This window comes from Sturnus vulgaris, chromosome Z, assembly GCF_052056855.1.
Source record: "Sturnus vulgaris isolate bStuVul1 chromosome Z, bStuVul1.hap1, whole genome shotgun sequence".
NCBI classification, from domain to species: Eukaryota; Metazoa; Chordata; class Aves; order Passeriformes; family Sturnidae; genus Sturnus; species Sturnus vulgaris.
Window position 1 is genome coordinate 61,790,887 of NC_142283.1, and position 17,858 is coordinate 61,808,744.

The 17,858-nt window shown below is 37.6% G+C and overlaps 1 long non-coding RNA gene across 1 annotated transcript; it reads left to right on the top strand.

The window, feature by feature from the left end:
* The first annotated feature begins 876 nt into the window (after positions 1–876).
* On the top strand, positions 877–16,814 carry LOC148219875 (uncharacterized). The gene is made up of 3 exons (XR_015799271.1): positions 877–1,004; positions 15,023–15,184; positions 15,876–16,814. It is a non-coding gene; the product is annotated as an uncharacterized LOC148219875 (long non-coding RNA).
* Positions 16,815–17,858: the final 1,044 nt, after the last annotated feature.

The following is a 17,858-nucleotide window of genomic DNA, read 5'->3' on the forward strand; positions in this document are numbered from 1 at the left end:
TCCTTTCCATAATTTACTGAAATTAACTTCTTGTTCTGTAAAAAATAAGGCTGCTGGGCAACAATGCTTTAGTACTTCTAGACTGGAAAAAAACCTTGGATTGGAACCTTGGTTATGATGAGCTAAAAAATAATTATTCTAACTTTTTGGAGAGGAAAGTGTCAAGATTCAGAAAAAAGTCAATGTTAGAAAAAATATGAACTTGTTAAAGATTCAGATAACATTGAAATGTATGGATTGTCAATGTTCTAGGATGCCATTTTAGATCAAAACACAAGATAAAAGGTAATTATAGAAAGTACGTCATTTTCAAAAAGCAATTGTTAACAGTAGGGAGTAATAGGGAATACTAAGTCACAACCTAAAGCACCTAGTAGAGTTCTGGGTAAATATCCATTCTGTAATATGTATAGATTGATTGAAACTTGGATAAAGTAAGCAGGCTTAGTCTTATTGATCTTTAGGTCATGCCAAATGCCAAAATAATATTTACCTAGACTGGATGGATAGGATGGACAGTAAAAGGATATTTTATTTGGTTGGAAAAAGGACTACCTTGTTTTTATAGCATTTTCTCAATTTGTCAAAACCATGTTATAAAGTGTGCACAACTATTATGCATTAAATACTTGGAAATACTTCTAGAATTCAACACAAAGCAGTAGGAAACCCTCCCCCCCCCCCCCCCCCCCACTCCCCAGCAAATTTATCTGGAAATTATCAACATTGCCTACTTACTTGCTATGGTTTTGTTCAACACCTCCCACCATAGAACTCAGCATGGCTTTGGTCATTAGGAGCTACTTTAACGATATCTGGTATTAAAATTAAAAGGGAGAATACAGAAGCATCTTTCTCACCATAATTATTTGCAAAATATTGTGGTTATTTCACAGGAGCCACAGCTGAGGCAGGGAGGCAGATTGTGCTTCGTTCCACATCAAGACAGAATGTTTCTCTTAAAAATCTCATCTGAAACTGTGAACCATCAGTGAGTAATACAGGTATTGTCATCTAATAAAATAGAAACATTATATCAAGTGATGAACACCTGTGACTTATTTTCACAGTCTGTTGCAGTCTGAAAATAAAGCTCAGAATTAGTGGTTTGATAACATTAGTCAAATTTTTATTCTCCTCAGAAAGTGAGGTGATACTAGGTAATGTTTTCCTTGATTTCTTTTGTTGACGAGAATACCTATAATCTAGATCTACACAGAAAGTCAAAATTAAAAAAAAAATAAGGGAAATTGAAGCTGTTAGTGGTGAAAAGCAATAAAATGGAAGTACTAAAAGATGGCAGACTATATGCACTGGGACTCTCAAAAGGGTGTGATGATTACCATGAAAATTTCTGCACTATATCATTGGTCTGGACAGCATACAACATTCACAAGAGCAAATTGAAATACTGGCAGAGTGATCACTGCTGGATGATCCACTAGCTATTTTTGATTCTACCTGCTGTAATTATTTTTATATAGAATTAAGGAAAGCAATTCTTGTGATTTTTTTCCTTAATATAAATATGGAGCTTAAAAGACGTAATATGATATTAGTATATAAAGGACTGCTTCTGACAAGAGTAAGTGTTTGGGGGAGTTTTGGCAGCAGGTATCATTCTTAGGATATTTTTTTAGATTTGAGAGGATTTCTTTTTTAGAGGAAGAGGGGGAACAGGTTTCTGAAGGAGGGTTTGATAGCTTATCTTGGGCTAAATGATACAATCAGAAAAAAAACTAAACAGTGTTTCAGAATGCTGCTCTTCTGAAAAAATAAAAATAGACATAAACAGACTGAGGAGAACATCCCAATACCATGATGTAAATGGCTTAGGTGTATGTGAGGACAAGATAAAGACAGAGAATTTATTCAGACATGTATCTATACTTACTTCATCTTCATCCACAGGGATATTTTGACAAATTGTATGAATTTTCACTGATTTTTGATCCTCAAAAATCATCTGCAGTGTCACCAGAAGGTTTATTAATTTTTTTATAATTGTGTAACAAAATACCTTTTTTTAAAGTGAGATATATCAATGACATTTTTATCATGCATGTTAGCTCCCATCGTTGTCTCACCATCAAACTGTCCTCCTCCAAAATATCCTCTGAAATAAAGAGTGCACATGGCATTATGGCATTGTTCATATTCTAGGGATGGTTTTTCCAAGAAAAGTAGTATATGTTGGAGAAGACTGCTAATTTAAATTGACCAAAAAGCATATATTCAACTTTTGCATATTTTCAAGAGGAAATAAAAATGGTTTGTGAAATGATTAACACATCAGTTTTTCCTTCCCCTGAGAATTAATAACTTTATTTATTAGATACTTGTGGCAGGCTTCAAGGGATAGCAGAATCTTTTGAAAGTAATGGGAAAACCTAGTGTTTTTTTTAGATCTACCCAAGTGCAAGAAGTACTAGTAAAACTGAGTGTTTTCAGAGGTGTTATTTCCTTATTAGAACTTTCTGAAGAGCTTCCCTTGGTCTGCCATGCACTGTTTTAGATAGTTACCTAAGGTATATTTAGTGGACTTGGTTAGATTTTCTTTAGTCATCATTTATATTTGCTATAATTAGCTGTCATCTCAATACCAGTAAGTATTTAACTTGAGAAGAACTTGTAGTAGCTTAAAAAGAAGATGGATGTTATTGCTTCTTGCTTTGTATCATATAGCCATAGAATCATTATTAAGGTTGGAAAATATATCCAAGATCATTGAGTCCAACTTTTGACTGAGACCACCATCAAATAAACCATAGCACCAAGTGCTTTGTGGGGACTCCACTGCTTTCTTGGGCAGAGCAGTTAGATCCTTGACAAACCTTTCAGTGAAAAAATTATTCCTGGAAAGATGCTGACTTTTATGTCAATTTAAAAAATGTATTTAGTGTCCATGAGCACACTGCTCGTAGGAGTATCTTGTGATAGCAATATGTTTGCAAAGTACAGTAATTGTGTAGTTTCTAAAAGCTCAAAGGGAGCAACGTTTAGGAAGTTAGTCCAATAATGATAAACACTCCAAGAAATAATCAATGTGTGAATATATAGTAAACAAATATTAACACACATAGATATCAGTTAAACAAAAATCTCGTGTGCCAGTGAAAAGAAGTAATATCGGTTAGCATTCCTTTTCACAAAGGTACTTGTGTCCTCTTGTAGATCTTGTAGGATGAGTGGTCAGCCCTTCGACTGGCCTCTGGTGTGTTCTTTGAGGCTGTCGGAGGGTCCTGGGTCACCCATTGGATAGCCCTCGCTAAAACGCAGGGGGTTCTCCTTGGGGAAGTGGCTGTGCCGACAATTACATCTGTCCTGCAGCAGGAGGCTGCAGGAGATGCTTCTTCAGGGACCTCTTAGCAGATGCCTCACGTTGGGTGCCAATTGCACAGGCATTTTTAATACCTCAATACCAGAGCAAGTTCCCCTCAATGCCGCCGTTCTGTGGGTACCGACTATGGGCTCAAATAAACCCATTGTGAGATGTGGCCTATTCAATAAAGGAGAAAAGGTCGCCTGCCTAGGGATTCTGGACACTGGAGTGGACGTCACTCCGAGTGGCCAGCAAACTGGGGATTGCAGACTATAGCAGGAATGATTTCAGGGATCAGAGGAGTTGCAGTTTCAATGCAAAGTAAAAGGAATATAGTGGTTGAAGGTCCTGAGGACAAAATGGCGACCATCAGACCATTTGTGGAGAGGGAACTCATTTATGCTCTGGGGCAGAGAATTCCTGTCTCAATGGGGAGCTTGCATCCATATCTCCAGCAGGGATTTTTGATCAGGGCCATTGAAGAGAGCGCCAGTCCTACCAACCCTCAACTCACTTGGAAGCAAGATTGTCCAGTGTGGGTTGAAGACTGGCCCCTTTCTAATGAAAAGGTGTTCTCTCTGGAGTCCCTTGTAGAGGAGCAACTCACCAAGGGGCACATGAAAGAGACTACCAGCTCCTCAAACTCCCCTGTCCTTGTCCTCAAGAAACCTGGCAAATACAGTTGGAGGCTCCTCCATGACCTCAGGAAAATAAATTAGGTACTTGATGATATGGGTCCCCTGCAGCCCAGTTTGCCCTCACCATCCACGCTCCCTTGGGACTGGAAACTTGCCATCATTAATATAAAAAACTCCTTCTTTAACAATATCTTTCAGGAAAATATACTGTCCTGGTCATTCTGGGGATCTTTCTATAGGCTCTTAAAGGCTATGACCTGCTCAAACTATAGAGGTATACCAAATCTGGCCTGAAAATCAAGAATTATCCACTCAAAGCAGAATTAAGTTAAAAACCATTATTTGCCAGGGTAAATTCTTTTTCTGCTGAGCTGTGTGACTGTGGCTAGACTGTCAAAGGTTCCTGAGCCAGTTTCTTTAAACTTTTGTCATGATGATTGTTAGCACTGCTGATGAATGGTGATGAGTATGCACAGACATCCGTAAGTGAGGGTTCCCCAAACACCATTGCAGCAGGCTTCCACTCTGAATTGTGGTTTTCATTGCTTTTATTTTAATTAGTCTAAAAGTTATCTTTATTTATAAAATGCATTGATAGGAAATAGTGCATTCAGTTTATCTGGAGCATTCAGATGATGCTCTATTTTCAACCAATTTTTGTCAGAATTTACCCTGTGCCATGAAAAGTGCTTTCGGATGTTAGGCATCAAACATATAAAAAACTTGAAGAATAACTCTTCATCGGACACCTCTAAATATCTAGTGTATTTCTTTATGTACAAACTGTAATGTGTTTTGGTACAGGATGCTCCAAGTGTGTATTTTACTAATTACTAATTTTACTGTCCCTGACTGGTTTCCTGTGTAAAGAACATATGGATCTGAGTGCACTGTGACTGGCCTCTCCAGCATGTCTACCATAACTTTAGAATTTCTGTCACACTAAACAAACAGAACAAATCAACACATAATTCTTTGATTATTAGCTTTTCAATACTGTCCAGAAGTCACAGATATTTCTTTGAATAGAAAAAGACCATGATGAGCCATCAATACTGTGCAATGAACCTTTTTCCTGCCAGACTATTGCTGAGGGAAAAAAATTAAAGATGAGCGCCCCTTTTGTTCAACAAAACTAAACCAAGTGGTTACCAAGAAGGGTGATGGCTTTTATGGCTCGTCTGAAAGCACTTCACTCAAAAGAAGTAGCACGACAACCACAGTATTTTTTTAAGGGCTAGATAGTGACCATCCTTTTCCTCATTTTGAAGATATACAGGAAAACACTGAGCCATAAGTTGTCAAATAGAGCCCCGTCTCAAAATTCAAAAACTGATATGGAAATTGCAGAACTATTCTAGACTGCTTTTATTGCAAGAGTATTTCTGACTTTCAGTGAGATATTCCAATTCTAGTTCTTATTCTGAAACTTAATGAAAGGCTCTTATTGGATATATATTGGCCTATATTGGATTTCTATGGATATAAAGGTGTATGTATATATATATATATTTATTTGTCTTAATCTTTGGCAGAATGAATTTGCCTTTTGGTTGCTTCTCCCCCATCTGTAGAAGTCAACTACCTAAATGAAGAACACAGACCATAAGGGAATGAGCGCATTGAGAAGGAGTGGAAATAATAATACTGCAGCTTGGAATGAAGAGGCACAGAGGAGACACTTGTCTTACAGTGCACCCAAGAAAGCTTCTTGAAGTTGCCAGCTGTCTTATGGATTTGAGTGTGTAGCTAAATGCTGATATTAATGCTAATTAATGCTAATTTAGCGTGAATATTCTTAAAAGCTTATGGTGGCCTTTCCCCACTTCTTTGGAGACTTCAAATCCCAGGGCACAGCATATGACAGACTAGAAAACTAAATCAATTTGATAATTTCTTTAATACAATTTTAACTTTTGGTCAGATACCATCTTCATGTTAGGGATGAGTGCACTGCTTATTGCTCTTTTGGAACCTGTCTTAGATTCATTACACTGAGACCTAACCCTTCTTGCATTCCAATAGAGTAGTATCAGTAATCAAAACAGAAAGATGGTAAAATTGAAGAAGCACATATGGTAATAAATCCTCTGAAAAGAGCACAGGCTATAGCATAAATCTACCATCTGCTCTCTCCCTGTTTGGTTATGTCTTGGTTTAATTTGAATTTTCTGGCTAATGTACCAAATAATCTTATAGTTTTGATTTGCAAATTTAAATATACTAATTTTTTTTTGTGAGACAGAACCCAGAGCAAAAGCAAGGCAGTCCTAAAACTTAAAAGGGTATTAAAAGAAATTTTATTAACTACACAAAGAAGGAAAGAAAGAAATTCAGAATAAGATTTTTAGACTACTTCTTCCTCCCCTCTCTTAACCTTCATAAGAACAAAAAAAACATACAAAAAAACACTTCAGTCAGTTTTTAACTTAAATAGTCTTTTTCAGTTTTCAGTACTCCAGAGAGAGAAGTTTCTTCTTGTTAGGCCAGAGGGACTTTTTCACAAGGAGAGAAAAAACCAGTTTTTTCATGGCTTTACTTTCACAATTCGCATCCACCTGGGAAAAACACTTGTAAATTGTGAAGCTCCTCCCATTTTCACAGCTTTCTTAAAGCTGTGCTTATGGGCCATGTTAAACTCATGGGGTATTTACTTTTAAGAGCTGTTCCAAACAAAAAAATTTTCTTCATTGCTCTTTCTTTTTGTTCATGCTTCATTTCCAGGAACAGAGATCCCTTTCTTTCTTCGGGGCGAAGGGTCTTTATCACAGGTGCTTTTGGTTAACAATTTATCAAATGGAACACTCCAACCTCCCCATGCCTTTTTGCATGGTTTATAGGAATATTCAGCGCAATATCAGTTCTTCTGATTCTCCTTCCATCTAAAGAAACGTAGCTTTTTTTTTTTTTTTTTTTTTCATCTAACTGGGGAGAATTGAAAGGTCTGCAAGTTTTATTTGAGCATTGAAAGAGTCAAAATTTCACCTGGGGAATGCCAGGCTGCAATTCTGGAACTGTGCCAAGATTTAAAAAAATTCAGGCGTTCTGAAAAAGAGGACAAGGGGGAACAGCTGGGATTTCAATCAGCCCCCCTGGGTCTCAGCTACAGCACCACTGCCCATGGCCACCCCTCTCCCTGCCAGGCCATGACAGTCAGGGACCCAGCTCTGCTCCCCTGCCAGACCCACAGCCCTACAGTGGAGCCAGGCCGGGGCCCAGCTACCTGCACTGCTGCCAGAAGAGAAAGAGAGTTTTTTTTCAGGTTGCGTCCATCAAAATGTGTGTTCACAGAGTTAGCGAACTAACTTTTTCCAGTTGGTTTTTCAGGCTGTCAATAACCAAACCAGCCTCCAAATGGTCCCATCAATTCACAGAGAATGTTCTCATAGAGAAAACCTCTCTGACTCTGTCCTTCCCCAGGTGTAACCAAGACAGTTTACTAGATGGCAAACAGATTACCCACCCTATTAGCCCATGATGAGAACAATTTTTCTGCTGTCTTGTTATAAAATTAGCTGGGCTGAAATTTGCGTCGTACCTGGGCTTGCTCAACTGAGCTTCCTCAGTGGATGGAAAAAGCTAAATGTGTTAATTCTAGACATTTCCCTTCCCACAATGAAAGATGTTACTCAAAAGTCATTGTAACAGCTAGTAGTTTCTTAAAGAATGCTGAAAAACAGGGTGGGCAAAAGTATCTACTAATAAGGCAAATCATCTGTAAACCCACATTTACAATTTAGAAACTGCGGGAATGACAGCATAGTGGTGTCTTGTTTAGGTTATACTTTACCTTGCTGTGGCTATTTTTTGAAACTGGGATCATGGCCCAGTAGAGTCCTTTTGTTCTAGGTGTTGTGCAGCAACATAATGTGGTTACTTCTACATAGATGTAATATTTACCTCTGTGCAAAAAGAGATAAATTCAGTGCTTTGTACTTTCCAAACTTTCAGTTAAAATTCCTTATTTTTGAGATAGGTTCATGCAGCAGAGCAGGACCAGAAGGAAGCTGTTTTCCACCTCTTCAGAAGGTGGTTGCTACTTACTTGCCTTTCAAAGAATCCTGCTCCATAACCATGAGTTTACTGCTGGAACTATTGAAAAAAACAAGTGGAATAATCTCTGTGTCTGTAGAAGAAATTTGAATCAGTATATCCAAAGCTTAAGTCTTCCATTTCTACCCTCTGTAAACTGTTATAATTAACCAGAGGACAAGAGTCTCCCAGCCCTGGGCAAACACACCAGTGTAACATCTACATTTCCTCTACTTCTGGAGCTAGTAATTGTATTCTTAGTGAGACATAGAACCTTCAAGGCCTAATGATTTGTCATTCCCCCCAGAATGTCCTTTCAGATTAATTTTTCTCATCTGGATATAATATAATTAATAGTATTGGTATTTCAAGTGTCTACATTTGACTCTAGATTTAAGCCCTCAGACATAAATGGGCCATGTGAAGTCTTTTCTCAGAACTTTTGTTCCCCATCACCGATTTGCATCCTCATTTGATCACACAGAGATTTCAAGCCCAGAATCACAGTTGCATGTAGAGGAAATAGAATCAGAAAGGCCTGATGTGCAAGACTGCTAAGCACATTTAAAAATTTAAGGAAGTCCTGATACAATTATTTGAAATTCCAAAAACATGGATTTTTCATCTTCAGTAAAAAAAAAAAAGCAAACAAAAAGAAAAAAAAAAAGAGGAAAAAGACCCCCAACAAACAATAGAAAAGAGGAAGCCAGAAAATTTAGGTGCTAGGTAGAATTTTAAGATATACTAAAAATGCACAAATAGACCGTTGAATTGGATTTTCACAACATTTGACATTTATCTCTCTTACAGTATTTTCTTAGTGAAAGCATCATAAGTAAGATTATTTTATTTCTTTTTCTATCTCATTGAAGGTTTCTGCTGGAAAGCTCATTAGTTCTGCTTTTTCCTGGTTTGAGAATTCTTAGGCTCATATGAAAACAGGACATGGCCTAGAAGGTGGATGGGAACAAAAAAATCATTCTTAGTATATCCTTTTCATCTTTAAGATAGTTTTTCCTTCTAAATGCAGCTTTAGCAGTAATACCCCAAACGCTTTTAACTTTTAGATAAGCAGCAAGGGTATGGATCATAAAGACATGCTTAGGTCAGTTAAAAGCTGAACTTCTTTAATATCATCCTTTTCTATTGCTTAGAATACCTTTGGGAATTCAGGGTGTTTCAGGCTAGGCTTTTTCTCCCTTCTTTCTTCTGTAAATTTTGAGAAAACTGTGGAGAACTGTTACTACATTGGACACTGCCCTGTTCTCTGTCACTCTGCACAGGTGTGAATAGGAATGTTGGAAAAAACCTTATGTAGGTAAACAGGTATTCTTGCACAAAAATTTTGGGGGATTGCTCATACAAGGGTGCAAGTATATATATAAATTTCTTCTAGAGAAAAACAGAAATGTAATTAGCTCTTTCTTTCAGTGTGATTCCTACCTAACACACCCCTTGTCTTAGTGATTGTTATTACTGGAAGTAAGTGTAGCCATTATTCTTTGTACACAGAGATATTTGCATCACTGTCTAGATTATGTTAATAATTATATTTATTGAATAAACTACCCAAACAGTTCTAAGGGGCATCACTGTTGTGAGTTGTCTTTTTGAAAGCTCCTAGTAAATTGAACTGTGCCAGGGAGCACTCCTGAGAGCTGAAATTCATACTGTGAAATTTTTGCTGTGGTTCTGTTGGGGTTTAACAGCAGTCTGCAATCAAAGTGCCACACAGCCACCTGCTCACTTCCCCACCAGCTATCAGAATCAGAAAGGTAAAAATTGGAAAACTTGTGGGTTGAGAGGAAGGGAGCTTACTAGGAAAAGCAAAAATTGTGCACACAAACAAAGCAAAACAAAGGAATGAATTCACTTCTTCCCATGAGCAGGCAGGTGTTCAACATCTCTAGGAGAGCAGGGCTCTGTCACATGTAACAGTGACTTGGGAAGACAAACTCCAAAATGTCCCCCCTTCATCCTTTTTTCTCCCCAGTTTATATACTGAGCATGATGTCCCATGGTCTGGAATATCCCTTTGGTCAGCTGGGGTCACCTGTCCTGGCTGTGTCTCCTTCCAATGTCCCAGGCACCCTCAACATCCTCATCAGTGTGGCTGTACAAAAAGCAGAAAAGGGCTTGTTGCTGTTTGAGAGCTGTTCAGTGATAAAAAAAAATCTCTATATTCTTAACTCTTTGTTCAGCACAAATCCAAAACACATCCCCATGCCAGCCACTATGAAGAAAATTAACCCTAGCCAAAGCCAGCATAAGTCACTACTAGATTTTTGTCCCACATGAGGTTGTACTGTTCCAAATAATTTCCAAGCTCAGTTTGTGATATGTTATGGATCATTTCCACTAGTCAGTTTGCATGTCCCCAAGATGCTTTATAGGCTAAAATTATTTAGGAGTGTGGAAGTAAGCTGTTCTCTCCTAGTTGGTGTCAGCAACTGTAACTCAGGCACATTTAACTGAACTTACAGTATATGAAATGTCTCAAGAGAGACTATGTAATTTTTTTATTGGCATAATGAAGGCCTAGAAACAATTTCACTTTTTAAGGCTCACTCATTCCCCTTTTCAGAGTAGCCAGCCAGAGTGACTGGCTCCCTGACGTCTGGCTGAGCATCCTAAGACCAGCTGATATGCAAATCTTCTTATCTCCTTCCCTCAAATCTCAACCAGAAGTGATGATGTTAATTTTAAAAACTCTGCTCATTTAGGCACAAGAAACCTGTTACCAGCTCTTAGTCATAAGATTTACTAGTGTGAAAGCAGTGATCCTGCTTATTAAATTGCATCCATTAGTGCATTTTTCTCACTCAAATTAGGCAGAAAACACCAACCTACAACTGCAAATGCACACTAAAAATCACAGACAATATAGATTATTGCAGGAAAGCTCATTAAGTCTATAAGAGAGAAATCCCAAAGACATAAACCAAGCATTGTACAAACTATGTTCCTGAACATCACTTTAAAATAGGTTCCTGTCTGTTCTGTGCATACTCATCCAATTTACGTCAAGTACTAAAGATGCTTAAAGTGCAAACTACTCTGACGTAAGGGACTCTGGGGAGATAAATTAGTTTTACTTAAAAACAACTGCTAATACTGTGATGTAGCTGAATGAAAATAATTAACTTATATTCTCAAGGGCAATTTCCTATACGCTTAAATATAAAGGTATCAAAGAAACTCTTAGAAGCATAGAAGGCAAGAGATTTACAAGTTAATCACACCTGTCACGTTAAGTAGATTCTACAAAAGTCTGAGATAAGTAGTCAAACATTTCATGTTGTTGCCAATGATGGTAATGGAATTCCTTTTTTAAGGCACCACTCTCATGTTGTAATTGCTAATTCTTAAGGTGTTCTTTACCCCTTTTCCTGGTGCTTTCTTACATCCTGAAGCAGCCTCATTCTTCCTCCTGGATAGCACAGTATTCTGCTTGTCATATACAACATTTGTGGTGTTGCAGCTTCTAGCTAAAAAAAAATCAGAGTCAAAAAATGAAGGTACAAAATCAAGAGTGGCTGGAGCTTTATTGCCGTAAATGTGGGAAGATCTGGGACTATTTCTGAACATCATTTGTTTGTCTTGTCTGGAAAACAGTTTTGAAGACTTTAGTTATTTCAAGGATTATCTGTTTGATGATACCAGTTTCAAAATTTACTTTCTTTCTTTCTAAAGAATCTAATTAATACAAAGTATAGACAAAACTCAGATGGGGATTTTATATTAGTGTGGTGTCTGCTCAATGACAATATCTGTATCAGCCTTTAATCTGTATAGTATTTTTTAAAAGTTGAGTGGATTTCCATAATTCCACGTTATAATTAAAGTCATGTTAAAATTGCATAGGGATGAGATATTAGAAAGGCCTGTAAAATACAATTACTTGCTATTGGATTTAACAGAAGGGGAGGCAAGTATTTCAGTTCTTCTGACTCCAAGTCATATATTCCACAAGTAATAAAAAACACCACAGAAAAAGTACACAGCCACTTCTGTTATGCAACTGCTCCTGTAATCCCTCCTCAGTTTTATCTTTTCATCATTCTCAGACTAGTGTACCCTGAAGAGAAGCTAAAAGCAAAAGCAGTTAGACTCACAGATAGAAAAGATTTGGAGCATAAGGACGGCCCTTTTGATCCTTCTTCTCATGTGAAGTATGCTGTATAGCTCTGGAGAGATAAGCAGGAAACTGACTGATCACCAGTAGTTCAAAGCAGTAAGAAATATTAGAATCTCCAGATTAGGAACTTTCAGTATGAACATAAGGAAAAGACAATGGATGAGGAAAGGAAATGCAGTATGTAGTCAGAATACAGTCATAAATGCTATTTTCTTTATATAGCTACATGGATTAAGAATTACAGTAAAGTGACTGGAAAGTTTGTCCCACTGATGATATTCACTGAACTCTTGACAGATTTTTGTCATTATGGCTTTTTATCACTAACATCCATGGGAGTCAGACTTTATGATCTAAGAAGTTTAATGAATACAAAAGCAAACATTCTTCCTTGCCTTTCAAATGGGAAAACACAACTGTGCAGAATCCTAGTAATTGTTTACTCTATTCTTATATAGAGCAGCAACTGTATTATGTTGATGACTCTCTTGAATTTGCTATATACAAAGGTATGGCTTTGTATATGAATTTTGATTTTTTGATTTTTTAATTTCTGTTTTTTTAAATGTCCCCTTCAAGTAATTAAATCAAAGCACTGCCTTATGGCCACAAAAAAAGCTAAGCACTAAAGATCCAGGTAGAATATTCTTATGAGGAGACTTTTTGGAACAATAAACCAGATTTTGTATTGCAGCCTTGACTTGGAGCTATCTGTCTTACCTAACAACTCATTTGAAGGTCAAATTTTTTAGGGAAATCATAGGTAAAGAAACTCCTTCCCGCCACTTTGCTTACAGTTGCAGTGACATTGAAGCATTCTTTTTGTTGTTACATTTAGGAAATTATCTGTGAGGATCAGAGTTCAAACTTTTCAAATGTTCCATCAATGTTGCTGATTTCTTGCAAAGTAACTGTGAAGGACATAGAAAAGCATTGTAGAAGGTAACAAATAATTTGAAGAATGATCTCTAGGTGATGTAACTGGCTAAAAATCATCCAAAATGAAATATTATCTGAGAAAGAGAAATTATCAATAGTTTTTCAGTGTAGAAAAGTAAGTGATTAAGCTTCTCTGTATCTATTGCAAATTATTTTCTCATAACAAAAGCAAGAGAAAGGACTTTTGCTCCTTTTCTTGCTTTTTCAGTTTTCACCTGGTCTCCTGGTAAAGAGCTGTAGACGATAAAGTAGACAAGCCTTTTGGACTTTGAACATCACTTATTTATTTTAGTTGAGATTAAGAATTTGATAACACATGGTTTCTCCTATTTCATACTATTTTAATATCAAGTGTCTGTAGTTATAGTAAACATAATGATACTATTAATATTTATTATTATTTATGATTCTGAAATTATACTAGAAGATTATCATGTCATAGAGTCTTAGAATCCTTGAACCTTGGCAGACTTTGTGCTGTGCTGTGACCACTTCCCTAGGAAGCCTGTTCCAGTGCCCAACCACCCTTCAGGTGAAGACTTCCTAATATCCAAACTAACCACCTGAACACTGCCTCATGCAGTTCCCTTTGGTTGTATCGCTAGTCACCAGAGAGAAATCAGTGCCTGTCCCTCCTCTTCCCTCCCTGAGGAAGCTCTAGACTGTGATGAGGTATCCTGTCACTTTGCTCCAGGCTGAACAGACCAAGCTGTCTTGCTCAAGCTGCTCATCGAACAGTCTGCTCTCAAGGCCCTTCATCATCTTCCTTGCCCTCCCTTGGACACTCTTCTAAATAGCTTTATGTCCTCCTTCTACTGAGGCACCCAAAACTACAGATGGTGCTTAAGATCAGACTCCAGTATCAGTGCAGAGCAAAGTGGGAAAATCACCTTCTTCAACTCTGCAGCAATGCTGTGCTTGATGCACCCTAGAGATTTTCCACATGGGAGAATCCATAGCAATAGCTTTGCCTGTCTGTCTGGTCTATATGCTTGCATACATATTTGAGTTTCCTCTTTGTGCCTACCCCTTCAAACCATTGCAGTTTGGGCCAATTCTTAGCTCAAATTGCAGCAACCTTGATTCTTCCAGTTACAGAAGTCCTTCATTTAATCCTTGTGTGCTGAACAGGCAGCCTTTACAAACTGTGATCCTTTTGGGTTTTCCACATATGCAAAACATTGCAGTAGGGCAAACTGAAGCTTACATGGAGCAGTTAAAAGGCCTAAAAAAAAATTGAAGTAATTATAATTTGTCTGAATTAGCTTGAGTCTATAAGTTAATCGTGAAAAACAGATGTAAAAAACCATTCCACTAATTCAGGTGTCTCTACACTAAGGCTTTTTGTAGTTTGGTGACCAGTATGTAAAAATATGAAAATACTTGTCTTCAGAGGCTCATAAAATGGAGGTCCAATAAATAAGTTTTATACTTCGGCCTTAGAAATCCAATCTTATTAGGGCTAATTAGCAGAAGTATACAGAAGCAAAACATTTTCCCAAGAAAAATGTTGTCCTTCTTATTCTGCAGTTTAGTTAGAATTAAGATATCCCTGTGCTGATATAATAGGCTGCACTTAATAAACTGCATAAATCACGTATTTTCTTGATACTTAGAGGCTCTGCTTCCCTGGTTTTTGGCAAGGACAGCAGCCATGAGGGGATAGGGACTGGAGCTGCGTGAACGTGTCTAAGTGGTTATTCTATGCCACCTCATGTCACTCCTGGGTCCAGAAGAAGGGGATTTCTTGCATAGACACAGAGGGTCCATCCATCATGGTTAACTGTCTCAGGGTGGTGCTGCACTGGATCAGTTGGTGAGGGTTTTTTGCTTTTAAGTCACTCTCTTTTTGGGTACTTTTCGCTTTTGTTTCTGTTTACTTGTCTAGTTGCTGTTTCCTGTAAATTGTTCTTATCTCTTCTGATTATTTCTGCCTTTTTCCCCTCTCACTAGAGGAGTAGGGGGAGCGAACAACCAGCGTCAGGTTTGGGAGAGTCTTGTCTGTGGGGGGACTCAGCTGGGGAATGCCATTCCTAAACCGTGACCCCTGTGGGCTCCATGGATTGCAGGGCCTCGGATGCCTCACCATGTTCTTCTTGGAAGTTATCACCTTTGGTATGTTTTTAATGTTTAAGTATCTTAAGCAAAAGATTGTGAATGGGACTTTCCAGGTTAAAAAAAAGTAAAAAGGAAACATTTAAGTAGAATAAAATAGAGACATGAAATCTCTGAAAGTTTGGCCAGGGAAGGTGTGTTAGTGCTGCTGTCATCAGCTTGTCACAGGCTTTGTTCTCAAGTATTCTTGGCCCCTGAGTTTCATTATCTTTATCTAGCTATTGAAACAAAGATGCTCTTAAATACCCCATTATCTGTTCACAAGTCTAAAACTGAGAACCTGTTTTCTACTACATGTGAAACCTGAAATATAAGAAAACAATAAAATATTACAATAATAGACTTCTTCTATTTCCCAGTGCTCTGCAAGACATTGAACTTTCTGCTAGGATTTGTTAGTATTCAACTGTTGAGCACTAATTTATATTTTTAAAATTTTTATGCCAAATTGACTTACCCTAATGTCAGAGACTATTCACTTTTTCTGAAGTAACATTTATAAGGGGAAATATCAGCAGAACTTAATGGAAAAATGATTGAGTTTTTATAGCCATCAAAAATGTACCATTATTTGAATAAAATAATTTTGGAGGGATGTCTTTCTAAAGTATAAATCAGATCTGGTTTGAGCAATTTCTGCACTCTGATTTTCTAATTTCTTCCTTGTTTTCTTCATTATTGCATTTCATAGGACTTTCCCAGGGAGTTGTTGTTACTCTAAACAGCTCCTGGCATCCTGAACCATAACAGATGTCTGGATATTGAAAAACTGTTTTTTATTATGAGATAAGAATCTTCTGGGTCTAGAAGATCGTGCAACTTTACCCAAGCTTAATGCCAAGGTTGGATTTTTGTTCCTTTTTTCCTTAAGCCAAAATAGAAACCCTTTTTTTTTTAAACATTGTGGACTCTTCATTTTTTAACTGGTGTAAAGAATCAAGTTAAAGATACAAACCTCCCCCTCACTTCATAAGGATCAGTGCTATATTTGTTAACAGGCTTTATGACCAAGAAAATAAACCAATACCTTTGGGAGAATAAGTTGGTTTAGATTTTTTCAAAAGATGGTTATCCGAAGGTGACTGGACTTTAAAGGCAGCAAAACTGTGGTAAATACCACAGAATTCACAGAATCATCAGGGAAAAGTTCCTACAGTTGGAGGGAAGTCAAAAGACCTGTTTTCAAAGGACAGCCTAATCTTGATTTCTAATTTTATGACTCTATGCCAGTGAACCGCATAGGAGAAATCACTCTGGATAAAATAGAGGTGAGGAAAACGTCAGTGTATATCAGCCATGAATTTTAATCAAATAAAGGACAAATGTGCAGAATCACATTTCTGTTGATGCATATGAGAATTCTGTATTAATACAAAAGTTTACTCATCTGTGATCCAAAGAGAATAAATTTCATACTGGGGATACAGATAAAAGTGTAAAAATAGACAATATTTTCATTCCTGGGGTTATAACTAAGCCTTATTTTGAGAAGAAAGCAATAATTTTCACTGGTGTGAACTGTTTACAAAAAAAGATGCAACTGCTTATTTTAATAATGTCATTTTAATATTTTGGTTTCTATTTTTTGCAACTTTCAGTGACATTTGCTGTGTTTTCTGCTATTTCAGGCTTTGGGAAAATATTTCCTGCATATTTCACTTTGATCCCTATCCATCTTCATGCAAAACCTTGCACTGTTATGTACAGATGGAATAAAAATATACTTGTTAACATTTCCTGGTGGTACAGAATCCACTTCACCCAGTGGCAAACATTGAGAAGGAAATATCTTAACTAAAGGGAAAACAGACCCTGAAATTCTCATGGGAAGAGCACATGAAAAATATTAACATGCAGATATGAGCTTGCTTCTCCCAGATAATACTGAAAGTTTTGTTCCTAGAATATTATGCTACAAATATGCTTGTGTAGGTCACCATGGAAGACAGAACAGGTAAGTATGTTTTGGATTTCAATGTCAATTACATTTCATGAGTTATAATTGTATAAAATTGACCATACAAGTGTGGTAAATGTCAGCATCAAAGACACAAGCAAAAGAATGAGAGAGCAGAGCACCCCAGGGGAGAAGGGGCAAGCATCTTCCCACAGATTAAATAATTTAGTTCTAACTGGTTTGATCAACCGTGGAATTAGCACCTGTGATAAGATTTTTTTCTCTGCATTTCCCTTATACTCGACACTGGTGAGGCTGCACCTTGAGTGCTGTGTCCAGTTCTGGGCCCCTCAGTTTAGGAAGGACATTGAGATGCTTGAGCATCCAGAACAAGCATCAAGGCTGGTGAGGGGCTTGGAACACAAACCCTGTGAGGAACGACTGAGGGAGCTGGGGTTGTTATCCTGGCAAAAAGGAGACTCAGGGGTGACCTCATCACTCTCTACAACTCCCTGAAGGGTGGCTGTAGTCAGGTGGGGTTGGTCTCTTTCACCAGGCAGCAACTGACACAGAGAGGACACAGTCTTAAGCTGCATCAAGGGAAATATAGGTTGGATATTGGGAAAAAGTATTTTCACTGAAAGAATAATAAAGTATTGGAATGCTTTGCCTGAGTAGGTGGTGGAGCCACCATGCCTGGATGTGTTTAAAAAAAAGATTGGATGTGGCACTCAGTGTCATGGTTTAGTTGAGGTGTTAGGGCATGGGTTGGACTTG